General features: G+C 39.0%; 1 protein-coding gene across 1 annotated transcript in view; it reads right to left on the reverse strand.

Moving 5' to 3' along the window:
• The window catches only part of LOC128738264 (sodium-dependent serotonin transporter), a 46,025-nt gene that overhangs the window by 11,474 nt on the left and 18,807 nt on the right, over positions 1–15,744 (reverse strand). The gene's annotated exons all lie outside the window — the stretch shown is intronic.

The following is a 15,744-nucleotide window of genomic DNA, read 5'->3' on the forward strand; positions in this document are numbered from 1 at the left end:
AGTATGTTTTAGTCAAATCAGCACAAGAACTTTTAGAGTATTCATTAAATCCATCCAGCAAATGATGAAAATTAAAATGGCTTTACTCACTACGACGGGAATTAGAAATAGACCCTAGTATGTTCGGAAAAAATTTGTTATTTTAACTTCCGCATTTTGTGGTGTATATGACAATAGGGTGTCCATCATTGTAAGCGAGTGCAAAATATAAACTTTTTTATGGCTTAAGTTAGCTGAATAAAATGTTCAGCAAAGTTAAAGAACATTAAATTTTAAGTAACTTTGTTAAAGAATTGAAAGTTATATCTCTTATGGGCTGGAGCTATTTAAAGTTTTTTGGTCGAGGTGGACCTAAAAAATCCGTTTTTTGTTTATATCTTCTTTCGTGTTTATTTCTCACAAATCATACCTTCTGAGCACTTTCACACGCATAGAAAACGCACATTTTGTTTGAAGGAATCAAGTTGCTATCTCCTTCGGTTCCGAATATACAGGCATTTTTTCTAAAAAAATATGTCTTTTCAAATGTCAATAACGTAAAAACTGCTTTAAAAACAGCAAATCAAATTTTGTGTAGATGTTTAGTAATATATTGGCCTCCGAAATTAATTGAGATCACATCGGTCCAGGTCGGCCCTTTTTTGATAGACCGTATTGAATATTGAAGTAAAAATTACCGATTTACTTACCAAAATCCCAATTTTTACGTAAATAGAATGGATTAAAAAAAACGAAAATATGACTTGATACCACAATAGATCAAAATAATGGTCGCAGTGGTCAAATCTTCCGACAAAAAAAAATAAAAAAGGCTGACTTCGGGCAAATGCCAGGTCAAAAATGTTACTTGGCAACGGCTCGCGTCGGCGTTTTGCCGACAAATTTACACGAAAATTTAGAGTATGGAATAGGGCAAATGAGGAGCGTGCAATATAGCTCTAGCCATCCCAAGCCCCTACCTAGCGGCTCCCCGTGGCCATACCTAGTACTGCTCTATTGAGTAGCCAAGCTAGGAGGTGCGATGTTGGGTGGTTCCCGGCTGCCTGGTCTCAAAACTGCGGTTTTGGGCAGACGACGGAGCCACACGGCCTAGCTAATAGGTAAGCCTAATAAGTTATTTTAATTATTTTTTTTTCGTTTTAGCTTATGAAGCATCTCCTGCTATATAAATATGGATCACTCCATGTGATTATCAATAAAAAAAATATTTATTACTTCACAACTTATTACTAATTACATTCACTTCTTCACTCAACAAAACGATAACTTAGACTGAACTGAGCTCCTGACTAAACGAACCTAACTACCTGACTATCACTGGCCACACACCTGCTGCGTCAGGGATTCTGCATCCGCTCCACCGCTGCTGGTGAGTGCCCGGTGCCGAAGTCTTGCTGCATCAGGGAAACCGTATCCGTTGCGCTGGCAGCATGTCTCCGTTTTGGTCTGGAATGTTGTGTTGGCTGCTTTGCTGACGAAGTTACTATGATGAAACTTGCGAAGAGCCCACGTGTTGCTGACGTTGTAGATTCGGATAGTCGGCCGTCTGGTACACGGTGCGGGAATGTCCATAACTTCCCCCTTGCTAGATTGAAACGTCTCGGTTCAACCTATGAACTGGATTCGGGAACTCGAACAGCCGTCCTCCGCCTAAGTTGTTGGAGTTCCTTGATGATGTAGATCAGAACAGCTGTAACGATCATTGTTAACATGATGATGCTTACAAAGTTTGTCAGGTTGTTTCGTTGATTTGTGTTCTCTAAACGATTTATCCTGTGACGATTGCTAAACTGCAAGTCCTGGAGCTCTTCCATGGGTTTAACTTTGGCGTTGATTTTCTTAACATTGACGAAATGAAGTGGAAGAATGATAGGTTCTGAAGAAAATTTGAAAGTTTTGCTATCGAAACGCTGTTGGTCGATTTCAATCGAACAATTGTCGAACGTTACGAAAAATGATCCGGTGAGATTTTTTGCTCCGAATCCGCAGGTGTTTTCAAGATGAACGGGTTTGATAGCGTTTTTCACCAGTATTCCACTGTTTTCCACAACTTGGATTTCTAACGAATCGGGGTGGCTGGCGAAAGTACATCTGCTTGGATTACCATGGAACAATTGATGGTAGCATTGATCATCGGTAACATTTATAAGATTCTGTATGTCACATAGGGATGTTCCTTCGATTTGACCACATTTTTCGTCCAATAGAAAAGATTCGACATTGTTGGTAATAGCAAATTTACTAGTGATCTCAATCACCTTCCTATCAATCGGAATTGGTTCGATACGGAGTAGCTGGTAGTAGCCTTCTCGAATTTTTGGGATTTTTATAATGATGATTATCGAACCGTCGTGATGGTATGCTGCAGACTCCAGGTATTCATACGTTTGATCGTGGTTGCTGATATTTATGCCTTGCGACTGTAGAATTTGCGTGGCCAACTCTAATTCCTTAGGCAGAAGAAGTGCTGTCGAAATTACTCCTAGTCTGGAGAGCTGGATTGCGCCGAAGATGATGTCTAGATGGTAACGTATGTCGTCCAGGTTGAAGATGATATTATGAATGTGAAGTGTGTGCTGCCAGTCGAATGATTTGTCTAGCCCTAATCTAGCTTGTTTAACGATTTTACTAATTTCGACTGATTGCTTGAATATTTGCTTCGTGAGGTTATTCATACGTTTGCCGAACATGTCATTTATTCTAATTTGTTCATTATTCTCATTTATCAATATGTTATTAGAATTTCTAATATTTTGAATTTGATTGGTTAGCTTTAAAAGGTCTTCGTTATCAAGGTTACCCGTAATTGATTTGATTACTGAACCTAATATTTCAATGCTTCTTTTTTGTTTGTATCTTGGAGTTAATGTTTGTAATATTGTACTAGCTTGCATGTGTTTTTGTTTTACAATTTTAGTGATTTCATCTAATTGAGGGTTCCCTTCTAAATCAGTTATTATTGCTTCGTATTGTCTAAGTATTGAATGGAACGCATGTAACTTGAATTCATGAATAAGCTTATGGTAACCTTGTTTTAAGTATGTTCTTCCAATTTTCAAAGCAAAAATACCAGGATTGTTGTTCAAATCCGTAATTTGTAAATGAGATAAGGGGTTGGTTGAGGTTGTATGGATAATGATGAGGATGATGAGGGTGGTGTGGATAACTGTTGTCATTTTGTTGTAGGCTGAAAAGAGAAGAGCTAAAACAGAACCAGAAAAAAATGGGTATTAGTGTTATGTTGGTTGGCTTGTTTTCCTTTTTCTTTTCAATTTGGTTTTGTGTATCTTTTGTCCAGTATCGTCTATAACATTGACGTCTCTGTTTTCTGTGATTTTAATTTCTTTATATCTTTCCTGGTGTTTAAGATTATTTCTTTTGCGCATATACGCTATGTCATTTGGGTAGAAATGTTCAGGATTTTCTCTTGTCTTGTTTATCTTTTCAAGTTGTTTTTGCTTCGCTTTTGTGTTATGAAGAATGAATTCCTGATAAAACTTTTCTTTCAGGCGAATGCGTTCTTCTAAGTCTTCGGGAAGCTGTTCTTGGTTTTTTATGCCATAGAAAAGCTCTTTTGGTGTGTAGTTAGTTTGGGAGTGGATGGAATCATTGTAGATGGACACAGCTAGGTTTATTTTTGCAGTTTCGGAGAGGTTTTTTGTAGAGGGTTTGTTGGATAAAATGTTATGTAGTTCCCGTAGGGTACGGTGAACGATTTCTATTGTCCCATTTGAGGATGATTGTCCAACACTGGTATAATGGTATTGGACTTGGTTATCTTCGAGGAATTCGCGTATTACGGCAGATGTAAACGCTGGTTCTTGATCCATCACTATGAGGGAAGGTTTTCCTAGTGTTCCGAGAAATTTCGAGATAGATTGAAGGATGTGCACACTGTTCCGAGTTCTAATTGGTAGTGCAAGTACAAGTCTAGAAAATTTATCACAGAAGGTGAGATAATGCTTCTCTTTGATAATAAAAATGTCCATATGCACAATTTTAAGGGGTTTATCTGGGATTTCAGTTAATAGGAATTTTTGTTTGTAGGGTCGCCGTTCGTACTTGGATTTTTGGCACAATTTGCATAAATTTATATAACGTGTTACTTGGGACTTCATGTGTGGGAAAAAATATGTTTGGGCTAGGTGTCTCGTAGTTTCGTTGATACCTCGATGGTTGGCATCATGTTGGTTTTGTATAATTTGGTTTTGCTCTAATTCATCGGTAACATCTGTGAGAATTTTTTCAGTCCAATAGATTTTGAATGTTTTTGCTCTAGAGAAATAATTCTTATAAATCGTTTGCAAATTAAGGAGTGTGTGTTGGTCACAGAAAAGGCCGTTAGCACAGTTCGGTGATGCGCGTTCCTTTAGAATGTTTATAAGTATAGCGGGGCTGAACACTGGTTTTTTGATAATTGTTCTATGGTAGTTTCTAAAGATTGTGTTGCACTCTATGCTATTTTCGTTAGAAATTTCTAAAACTATTTGGTTTCTAAAATCATTGAGCGGTCTCTCGGTTGAGGGAATGAAATCACTGTCGTCAGTGTCTGCAGAATGTTGTGTCATGCTGTCACTGGAAGTGTTTGCGTTTACTTCTATTTCAGGTTGAATTCTGGAAAGAGCATCTGCGTTACTGTTTTGTGTCCCTTTTTTGTAGTTTATTTCGAATTCGAATTCTTCTAGGGCCAATTTCCAATGAAGAAGTCGTTTGTTGAGATCGTTTTTCTGTCTAAGCCAGATTAACGGTTTGTGATCTGTTCTGATTTCAAACTTAGTTCCAAATAGGTAAGGTCTAAAATGCTTTACGGACCATACGATAGCTAATAATTCTTTTTCCGTTGCTGAATATCCCACTTCGGTATCATTCAGTGTACGTGAAGCATATGCAATTGGGTGTTCTTTGCCATCGTCGAAGCGTTGGGACAAGACAGATCCTAAAGCAAAATCGCTAGCATCGGTTTCGAGAATAAATTTTCTTTCGAAGTCAGGGTATTTCAGCAGAGGGTCTGTAGTTAGAATTTTTTTACAATCATTGAAACATTGGATGAATTCCGCATTATGTATAATCTGTGCATCTTTTTTAAGACATTTGGTCATTGGTTTCGTTAATTTCGCAAAGTCTCGGATGAATTTTCTATAATAACCCAGAATACCGAGAAAGCCTTTAATTTCGGTTGGTGTTTTTGGTATTGGCCAGTTTATAATTTTATCGATCTTGTTCGGGTTCGGTTTGATTCCATCTTGTGTGACTACATGTCCCAAGAATTCGCATTCTTTCTGAAGAAACTCGCACTTGTCAAGTTGTATCTTCAAGTTTGCTTTTTCTAGTTTGTGTAGTACTTTGTTCAGGTTATCCAGATGTTGCTGCAACGAGTTTCCGAAGATTATTATGTCGTCTAGATAAACTAGGCAACAATTTCCAATCAAATCGCCTAAGATGCTGTTCATAGCTCTCTGGAAAGTTGAGGGAGCATTTTTAAGGCCAAAGGGCATTCTGATAAATTCAAAGTGTCCTTTGTCTGTGCTGAACGCTGCTTTCGGGCGGTCTCTTGGATTGACTTCGATTTGATGAAATCCAGATTTAAGGTCAAGGGTAGTGAAGTACATGCTTCTTCCTAACCTGTCTAGAATTTCATCGATATTTGGAATCGGAAACTTGTCGTCGATTGTCCGTTCATTTAGCTTTCGATAGTCTACGACTACGCGCCATTTCTGTTTCCCGCTGGCATCGGCCTTTTTTGGCACGATCCAGATGGGCGAGGTCCAGGGTGAAATCGAGTGCTGTATTATTCCATCAGCAAGCATTTCATTGATTTGTTTTTCGACCTCTTGCTTATGAACGTGGGGATACCGATATGTTTTTGTATGGATGGGTATGTCGTCAACCGTTTTTATTTGATGTTGTATGGATGAAGTGCACGATAATTTAAAATTTTCGTCGTGTATAATATTTGAATGTTTCGAAAGTACATTAAGTAAAGCATGTTTTTCTTCTATGTTCAGGTGCGAAATTCTAATGAGTTTCGCGACATCCTGACAGCTTAGCTTTTCGTGTTCTGAAGTTTGGTTTAAATTAATTTCGACTTTTGAGAGAATTCCGTGTACTTGTGCAGGTTTTGTCCATTTGAATGTGATTTGTTCGCCATAATTCATGCTTAGAGCTTTAATAAATCCATTTTGAGATTTGTAGAGTCCGGCAGGAACTTCTGCGTCTCCTATCCTGATTGGTCTTTTTAGTAGAACGTCACCACTTTTTTCTGTTACTGGTATTTCCAAAACTGTAGCAGTGTGAGCATTAAGTTTAATTTCCGGTGATCCAAGATTTCGTATGTTCAGCTTGACCGTTTGTTTTGGTAAAACGAGTCTGTGGTTTGCAATATCCAAAATTGCTTCAAGTTCTGAAAGAGTTTCATATCCCAAAATACCATCAAAAAATGAATGGAATCTGAGAAGGTAAAAATTAGCTTTTTCGCCAGTAGCAAACAATTTAATGGCTACCTTTTCACTGCTTTTGTGACTACCTGAGCTATTTGAAATTTTAATTGTTTTGCATGGAATCCGTACGTTTTTTGGAACCAAATGTGGAGATATGAAATTTTTATTTGCACCACTGTCTATAAGGATTTTTGCCTGTTTGCCAAAAATGTTAAATGTGATAAATGGTAGGCCGTTAGTAGCATTTATTTCATAATGTCCTTGTAAGAGCCTATCTGAGAATTTGACTCTTCTTCCGCTTCTGAAGCTTCACTATCTGTTTCAATTTCTTCATCCTTCTCGGCAGTATGGTTAAAAAGCCTATTTCGTTGATTAGATCTAAGGGATGGGTCGATATCCATGGGCGTAATTCTGTTTCTGTCCGATGATGGTCCAGGTTTTGGATTGGAATAATTTTTCTCTTGATTGAATGGTTTGTAGTTCTTTTCTTGGTTAAATGGCTTGTAAACTTTGCTATGGTGAGGTTGCTCGTGTGCAGGTTGTGTTTGAGATTTCGTTTTTTCTGCGTTTTGGAAGCGACATAAGAATGCGTATGCCGTTTCTAAATCGCTTGGCTGAGCAGTTTGGGCATACCCAAAATATGGTTTACTCAGTCCATTGATAAAAGCTGCTAGAACTTCTTGTTCTAAGAAATGATTTATTGCAACCCAGTGTTGGTTGTAAGTATCGTTTCGTTTGGCTAGAGATTTCATGTTTATCATGATCTCTTTCGTACGTTTGTAGTACGTGTGCAAGGAATCTTGCATTTTTGTTGACCATAGTTGTGTCTGGTATGTAGCAATATTGTTACGATCACCATAAACACTTTCTAGGACTGTTGCCACCTCTTCGAACGTCGAAGGATTTCCATTAACACAGATCGTATCACGGGCTTTGCCGTCGATCTTGTTTATTATAGCCTGTTCGTAAACAGCGAGTAATTCGGCTGTTACGAGTGGCCTGAATAATTTAAAGTTCTTCTAGCTGATGTCAGCCATGAACTTAATTGTTTCTTATTCCCATCAAAAGAGGGAATCGTTCTAATAGGATCAGGAATCCTATAGAAATCAATTCGCCGGTCCTCCACAACGGGGGCCTGCTGCTGTCGTTGCAACTGTTGCTGTTGCTGATTTTGTTGTTGTCGGAGATTTTCATTTTCCAACTGGAGAGCGCCGATTCGCTGCTCCATATTTTGAATCGAGTCAAACAGGTGTTGGAAGTTTGGCTCCATTTTTCTAGTATATTTTAATGCGTTAACTCTAGGAACGGGGTTAAATCTTTTCATAAAAAGGGAGAGGAAATAAGTTACTCACGGTTCTTTACCCTTGAAGGATGAAAATCCACCAACTTAGTTGTTTCCGGTCCGAGCACCACAAATCGCCTGCGGGTTGAGGGATGGCCGTCGTCTTCTCGATGAACACTGTAGCCGGGTTCTCGTAGTCAATGGTTTGACACTAGCACTTTGTCCGAAACAGTTTTTGATTGTGCACTATTTTCTATGCCACGGGTTGGGCCTTTTCACTAATAGATTAATTTGGCTTGCTAGTCCGAGTTTTCACTAAGTCGTAGGGTAAGCCGTACGACTGCGCCAAATATGGATCACTCCATGTGATTATCAATAAAAAAAATATTTATTACTTCACAACTTATTACTAATTACATTCACTTCTTCACTCAACAAAACGATAACTTAGACTGAACTGAGCTCCTGACTAAACGAACCTAACTACCTGACTATCACTGGCCACACACCTGCTGCGTCAGGGATTCTGCATCCGCTCCACCGCTGCTGGTGAGTGCCCGGTGCCGAAGTCTTGCTGCATCAGGGAAACCGTATCCGTTGCGCTGGCAGCATGTCTCCGTTTTGGTCTGGAATGTTGTGTTGGCTGCTTTGCTGACGAAGTTACTATGATGAAACTTGCGAAGAGCCCACGTGTTGCTGACGTTGTAGATTCGGATAGTCGACCGTCTGGTACACGGTGCGGGAATGTCCATAACTATATAGTAAAAACTTTGGCCAAAACGAGTCTTAATACTGCACATGGATACCAGAATGAAAAATTAAATTAACTATTAGAGGCACTTATGGAACCTCAAAGGATGCTACTCTATTCCATAGGAAGGACTGCTGGTGAGATTGTTCTATTTTTATCATATATACCGCATTTCATCTTAATATCATATTATTAACAGTATTATTATTGATATCATAAATGTGGAAGGCTGGATGATGGAGTGGATTGCCAACCTGAATCCATGAGGTCTGAAGCAAATATGGCACTTCTCAATTCAAAACAAACAAATCATCACGTGGGTTGAAGTTGGTATAGCGAAATTGATTATTACATGGAAGGATCCTAATGCTGGAAGGTGACTCTTATAACCCCAGAATGCGCACAAGTGCCTCTGCTTGTGGGTCCGCCCAATCCCTTTTGGCCCTTCTGTAACAGCATTAGTGTGAAATTCATTTGATAATCAAAGTTGGATCTACTGTAATTCTACCCACATACATTGGCAAGTCCTGGCTTTCCCCTACTACTACTACTACTACTACTACTACTACTACTACTACTACTACTACTACTACTACTACTACTACTACTACTACTACTACTACTACTACTACTACTACTACTACTACTACTACTACTACTACTACTACTACTACTACTACTACTACTACTACTACTACTACTACTACTACTACTACTACTACTACTACTACTACTACTACTACTACTACTACTACTACTACTACTACTACTACTACTACTACTACTACTACTACTACTACTACTACTACTACTACTACTACTACTACTACTACTACTACTACTACTACTACTACTACTACTACTACTACTACTACTACTACTACTACTACTACTACTACTACTACTACTACTACTACTACTACTACTACTACTACTACTACTACTACTACTACTACTACTACTACTACTACTACTACTACTACTACTACTACTACTACTACTACTACTACTACTACTACTACTACTACTACTACTACTACTACTACTACTACTACTACTACTACTACTACTACTACTACTACTACTACTACTACTACTACTACTACTACTACTACTACTACTACTACTACTACTACTACTACTACTACTACTACTACTACTACTACTACTACTACTACTACTACTACTACTACTACTACTACTACTACTACTACTACTACTACTACTACTACTACTACTACTACTACTACTACTACTACTACTACTACTACTACTACTACTACTACTACTACTACTACTACTACTACTACTACTACTACTACTACTACTACTACTACTACTACTACTACTATAAATTTGCACGAAAATTTATTATCTGGCAGGCCATCTGCAGTTTTCGTTACAAATAAGACAATGACGCCGAAACTGTACCAAAAGGCGTGTCTCCAAAAAGGAATTTTGCCGTTCATACGATCCCACCACCATCCCGTGATGTTTTGGCCAGATTTGGCAAGTTGCCATTACAGTTAAGTCGTTCAAGAATGGTATGCAGAGAAAGGGGTCCAGTTTGTTCCGAAAGACCTTAAACCACCGAACTGCCCCCAGTTCCGCTCTATTGAGAAATACTGGGCAATCATGAAGAGGAAACTCAGGCAAAGGGAAAAGTTGTCAAAGCCAGTAATCAGATGAAGACCTGGTGGAATAAGTTAGCCAAAACGATGGACGAAGAAAGTGTGCGCCGCCTAATGAACCATATTACAGGAAAAGTTCGAGAATTCCTTCGAAACCGTGACGAAAAATTTTATCCGTATTTTTTCTTACAAGTATGAAGAAATGTTACATTTGTGTAAAAAAAGATCTTGAATTCAATCTTTTGACATTCATTGCAGGAGCGTCGAGTTCGCCCTGACGGAGTTGCTATGGAAACATCGATGATTGTTTGTTGTTTGAGTGAAAAAATGTAAACATTGTTTAATTTTGCAGATCAGCTGAAGAGGAATATAACTTTTGTAGTGGTTTGCGGCCTTAATTTCCTGAAAGAACCTGCTCAGGATACTTTTTACAATCGTGCGAATTAAACATTCGAGTGCAGTCAGAAGCAAACATTAACTTCATATTGGTCGAGCCGTTGACAAGTTTGCTCTCGAACAGCGTCTCGACTTGATAAGAAACTTTCCGTTGTGTATTTGGCCATTCTCCCTGAAATGCCCGGAAACTGCGAAGCCACAATCCATAAAACTTCTTATCCATTCAATTATGTTACTCTTTAGCTGATCTGCAAAATTAAACAATGTTTACATTTTTACACTCGAACAACAAACAATCATGAATGTTTCCATAGTAACTCCGTCAGGGCGAACTCGAGGCTCCTGCAATGAATGCCAAAAGCTTGTGCTCAATATCCGCCATTATCGCTCGTGGAAAGCTGGATAATAAATAACTGAAATACACGCAATTGTTTTTGTTCCAATACTATCTGAAGCAAGCTTTAAATACGCACTAAATTTGTTGTATACTATTCCAACGACATAATCCGCTCAATAAAATGTCCAAGACTCGCCTTTGCGGATGATTTGAAGCTTTTCAATAGGATCCATAGCACTACCGATGCGCTATTTCTTCAAGAACAACTTGATATGTTTGCTAACTGGTGCGAAGTGAGTCGTATGCTGCTCAACCCAGTTAAGTGCTCTATGATTACGTTTACGAGGAAAAATCAGCCGTTACGTTTCGACTATAATATCAACGGAAATCCAGTTCAACGAGTCGACCATGTAAAAGATCTCGGTGTGATATTGGATGTTAAATTAACCTTCAAACAGCATATATCGCTCATTGTTGCCAAAGCCTCTAGGCAGTTAGGCTTAATTATGCGAATGAGTCGTGACTTCCGCAGTATCGAGTGCTTAGTAACGCTTTACGGGTCGCTTGTTCGGTCTTCATTAGAATATTGCTCTGCTGTATGGATTCCGCACTACAACAATGCCATTCAACGCATCAAAAGCATCCAGCGCCGATTCGTACGCTACGCGCTTCGAATGCTGCCTTGGAGACAGCCCACGAGGAATACACGATACGAGGATCGCTGCCAGCTCATCCGATTAGACACCCTCGAATTGCGCCGAGAAACAGCGCGCGCCATGGTAGTTTCCGATATCCTGACTTCCAACATCGGTTGCCCCGACATTCTTCGCCAGATCAATCTGAATGCACCATTAAGAGTGTTGCGAAGGATTCCTCTGCTTAACCTGCCTTTTCGTCGCAGCAACTACAGTGCTAATGGCGCCATCACTGGTCTGCAACGTGCAATCAAACGTGTTTCAACAGCGTTTGACTTTCATCTGTCTAAGCAAGTGTTACGTTCTAAATTTGTCTCAATGTTTCGATGTTTGCTCTATTAGGCATTAAGAGCCATTAGGGCATTGTTGCCTGTTGGTAAAGTTATAATAATACACATGAGTAAATAAGAGCGAGAGTCCGAAAAGGATGCTTATGCTTTCCTTCTCTCCTTCTCTCTCTCTCTCTCTCTCTCTCTCTCTCTCTCTCTCTCTCTCTCTCTCTCTCTCTCGTTCCTCTTTCTCAGCCTTTGCTTTCCTTCTCTTTTCTCTCTTTTTCTCTCACTCAATGTCTCTCTCTGACTCTCTCTCAGACTGCCTCTCAGTATTTCTCGCTTGAACTAAATCTTAGGTTCGATATTGGCCCACTAGCCGCCAGGCGTCTGAGAATTGGTAAATCGCTTTCAACCTGGTCGAGCCATCGTGCACGTTGGTCCCCTCTGTTCCTGGTGCCGGCTGGGTGAGGCATCCTTACGACGTGTCCGGCCCACGGTAGCCTGCCGACTTTTGTCAGATGCTCGATGAAAGTCTCTCCAAGCAGTACTTGTAGCTCGTGATTCATATGTCTCCACTACCCTCCGTTTGTACTCCACCAAATATCGTCCGCAGCGGCTTCCGCTTGAACACGGCAAGGGCGCGTATTTGCTTCGAGAGCAGCGTTACAACTTCAAGTCCATAAAGAATCACTCGTCTGATGAGAGCTGGCTTTGCGAAGGGCCCGATTTTCCACTTGAATGCGTCACTGGATCTCCTTTCTAGTGTTGGTTGTTGATCCCAATTCATCTACCACGTCTAGTTCGTCGCCATCAACGGTTACCGTCCATAGAAGTTGTGTGTTTGTCTCCTTTTAACCTCTTCCTTTTATCTATTAACCCAACCCTCCTAAACTTCGCTTGCAGTCTAGCGTAAACTATCTTCGTCATCTTAAAGATCCTGGCAATGATATTAAAGGCATCTGCGAGGCCTAGGAGTGCTAGCTTACTGCCCAGTTAGCTTCCTGATTCAAACTGGTCTAACAAACCAGTTGTCGTATGTTCAAATCTGCACTGTGAAGTGCTGCTCAAATCAGTAGGATCGTTACACTAGCCTCGTAGCTGTCCTGTACTCTAGTAACCGGCTGCAAAGCCTGTCGTTAAACAATGGTTTTCAGGAGTTAGCTAAATCGTACATCTCGTTTTGATGCCTGGTCGTCCGGTTACCTCCTAAAGAGCGATGTTGAAAAGTATGCAGGATAAGCCGTCATCTTGTGGCAATCCTTGCGTGTCTCGACGGGACTCGAGAGTATTTCCGAAATGTGCACGAAACACATAACTCGATCCAATGAAGCTCTGATCAGTCGCGTAAGTTTGTCCAAACAAAGTGTTCGTGAATAAGCTGCCATAGCTGGTCTCGATCGACTATAGCATATGCTGCTTTGAAGTCAATGAAGATGTGGTGTGTCCCAAGCCACACAATTTTGGCGCTTCTATTCACAACGATTTATTTTTAATCGAAATTTGTCATATAAGCAGTAGCCAGAATAACTTTATAACAACTGTATTAGTAGGCATCGGCACGTTGTACTACCAGTATTTCTGCAAAATTTGTCGGATGATGAAAATTTGGTCGGCTGTAGTGCGAGTCCCCATGAAGCCCAGATAATTCCCTACGATTAGCTGTGGTGTCGGTGACACCTGGTGTAACAGAATCTGGGAGAGTACCTTGTAGGCAGTATGTACCAGCATTTTGCCACGATGGTTGCACCAGAGGACCCAATCACCCTTTTTGTAGATGTTCCTCCGGTAGCTTCCCCTTGAATCTTGGAAAAACTAATCAGTGTAGAGTCGCTACCAGCGTTTCTCGATCATGTTTGTAAAGCTCTGCTGGTAGGTGGTTCTTACTAGCGACGATGTTGGTCTTCAGAAACCCGTTTTCTCGTTTTACTTCTTGGAGATTCGGTTCATCACTGTCTTCCATAACCATCCCTAGGATAACTTTTGTTCCGCCTCCTTCTGCAACTACGGTGTTCATCGAAGAGCTGCTTCCAGTTAGAATTATTTCGTTACATTAAGTGTAAGGAACCTGTTTTAAGCAGTCTAGTCGTATCACTGATTGTTTTACCTTACTATAAGCGACAGGTTGATTAAGTAGGGGTTATCAGCATTTTATTCTTGTTAACTTTAATTCTTCAGCTGTTATCACTGAAAGTCGCTATTATTAATCTAAATTTCAGATTTTCTACATTAAAAATTATTGCGCTGGAATTAATTTCCATTACCCCGAACGTATTTTAATCACCAAGGTGCTTTCTTAAGCAGTCCTGAATATATCATTTATCAATTTATCACTGTTATAAATAAGCTTGTAGCCAAGACCTCAAAATAAGCAAGCGCTCACATGTCTACTACTATATGGTATATTAAAATTGGGTGCTTGACTTTTGAAAAAGTCGTAATCAGTGTTCAAAATAGCGAGGTGGCAATTCGTTCCAGCAGCTGAAAAAATGCAAATTTTTAGAAAACAATTTTTAATTCATCACATTTCATGTCGAAGACACAATAAATTGCGTTTGTATGAATTACATCTATCAAAAGTATCGTAACCTTAGTTGATTCTGTCTGTCCATAGACTTCGATAGAGGTCAGGCGTATCATAAATGCCTTTCTCAATTGGAAAATATTTAAATATGATAGCAATCAAATACTCCTCGATAGAAAAATAATTTTGAAAACTTGTAGTGCCAGAAGGGTAAAAAATGTGCTAGAAACATTCCACAACATATTTGACATCTCATCTGTTTCTATCTTTTCATATTACTCAATTGGATTTGGAACAACCCCTATTGAACAGTGCATTTCAATATTCTTCTAGCCACGTATAAACTAATTTCAAAAATTGATATTTAGGCTGTGAACCATTTCGCGAAATTTTTAACTTTTTGGTTAAAATTTGACAGTTCGATGGTTTTTCGAAAATAACCCTGCTCGAGAGCATGGTTAGTTTTGACAGTTCGATGGTTCGCTTCTGAGAGCCAATGAGATAGGTCACAGGTGAGGAAAGAGCTTCGATGTGTTTCGCTGATTTTTCTTTGATTTTTTTTTTCGCCAATGTATGGATGTTTAACATACAACAAATTTGTTTATTCCAGCTGAAATGAAATGAGATCAATTTTATCTATCAAATAGGAGCAAATGAACACCAAAAATTCATCCAATTCCAACCTGGAATGAATAAATAAATTCGCTGTTATAGAAACATATCTTCATCCTCACCTTATATATGCTCTCATTGAGTAAAACAACTATCAATCTGTCAAATATGAAATGGTTCGCATTCTGAACTGATTTTAACCACTCGAGGAGAAATAACCATCGAACTGTAATATTTTAACTAAAAAGTTAAAAATTTCACGAAATGGTTCACAGCCTTACATTGAAGAAACACTCAATTTTTATAAAACTCGAAAGAACATTCTGTTGAAGATATTTTACCTATTTTCTAATGAGCTAATCTAAAAACGGTGCGATTAAGTCCATGACTATTCTTTCATAAAAGTACACACTGAACTTTTGATTTTCATGCCAAAATAATTATCTGGACAAGCACCAAGAAAGAAATAGTCTAAAAATATTTCCCTATTTTTATAGCCAATCCTCTACCGAGTTCTTTTAATGAGATTTATTGCAAAATTAAAATAAAACCTGCAATTTTCTAACACAAAAATTTTGACGTCGATCATTTTGTTCTAGACGTCCTTTTTCTTCAAAAGTAACAATGACCAAAATGCGCGAAATTTTGATTTTCGTAATTGACCGTATTTTGAAAGATGATAATTCTCCAACGCATGGTCAGAATAATGTAATATTGATGTGAAAATATCAAGAAATATGTTTTGACAATTTGTTGTCTATTCATTTTTACGTGAGCCTCTGAGGTTTTAAAATCAAGGTGATCTACAGA

Source organism: Sabethes cyaneus, chromosome 2 (assembly GCF_943734655.1).
Source record: "Sabethes cyaneus chromosome 2, idSabCyanKW18_F2, whole genome shotgun sequence".
NCBI classification, from domain to species: domain Eukaryota; kingdom Metazoa; phylum Arthropoda; class Insecta; order Diptera; family Culicidae; genus Sabethes; species Sabethes cyaneus.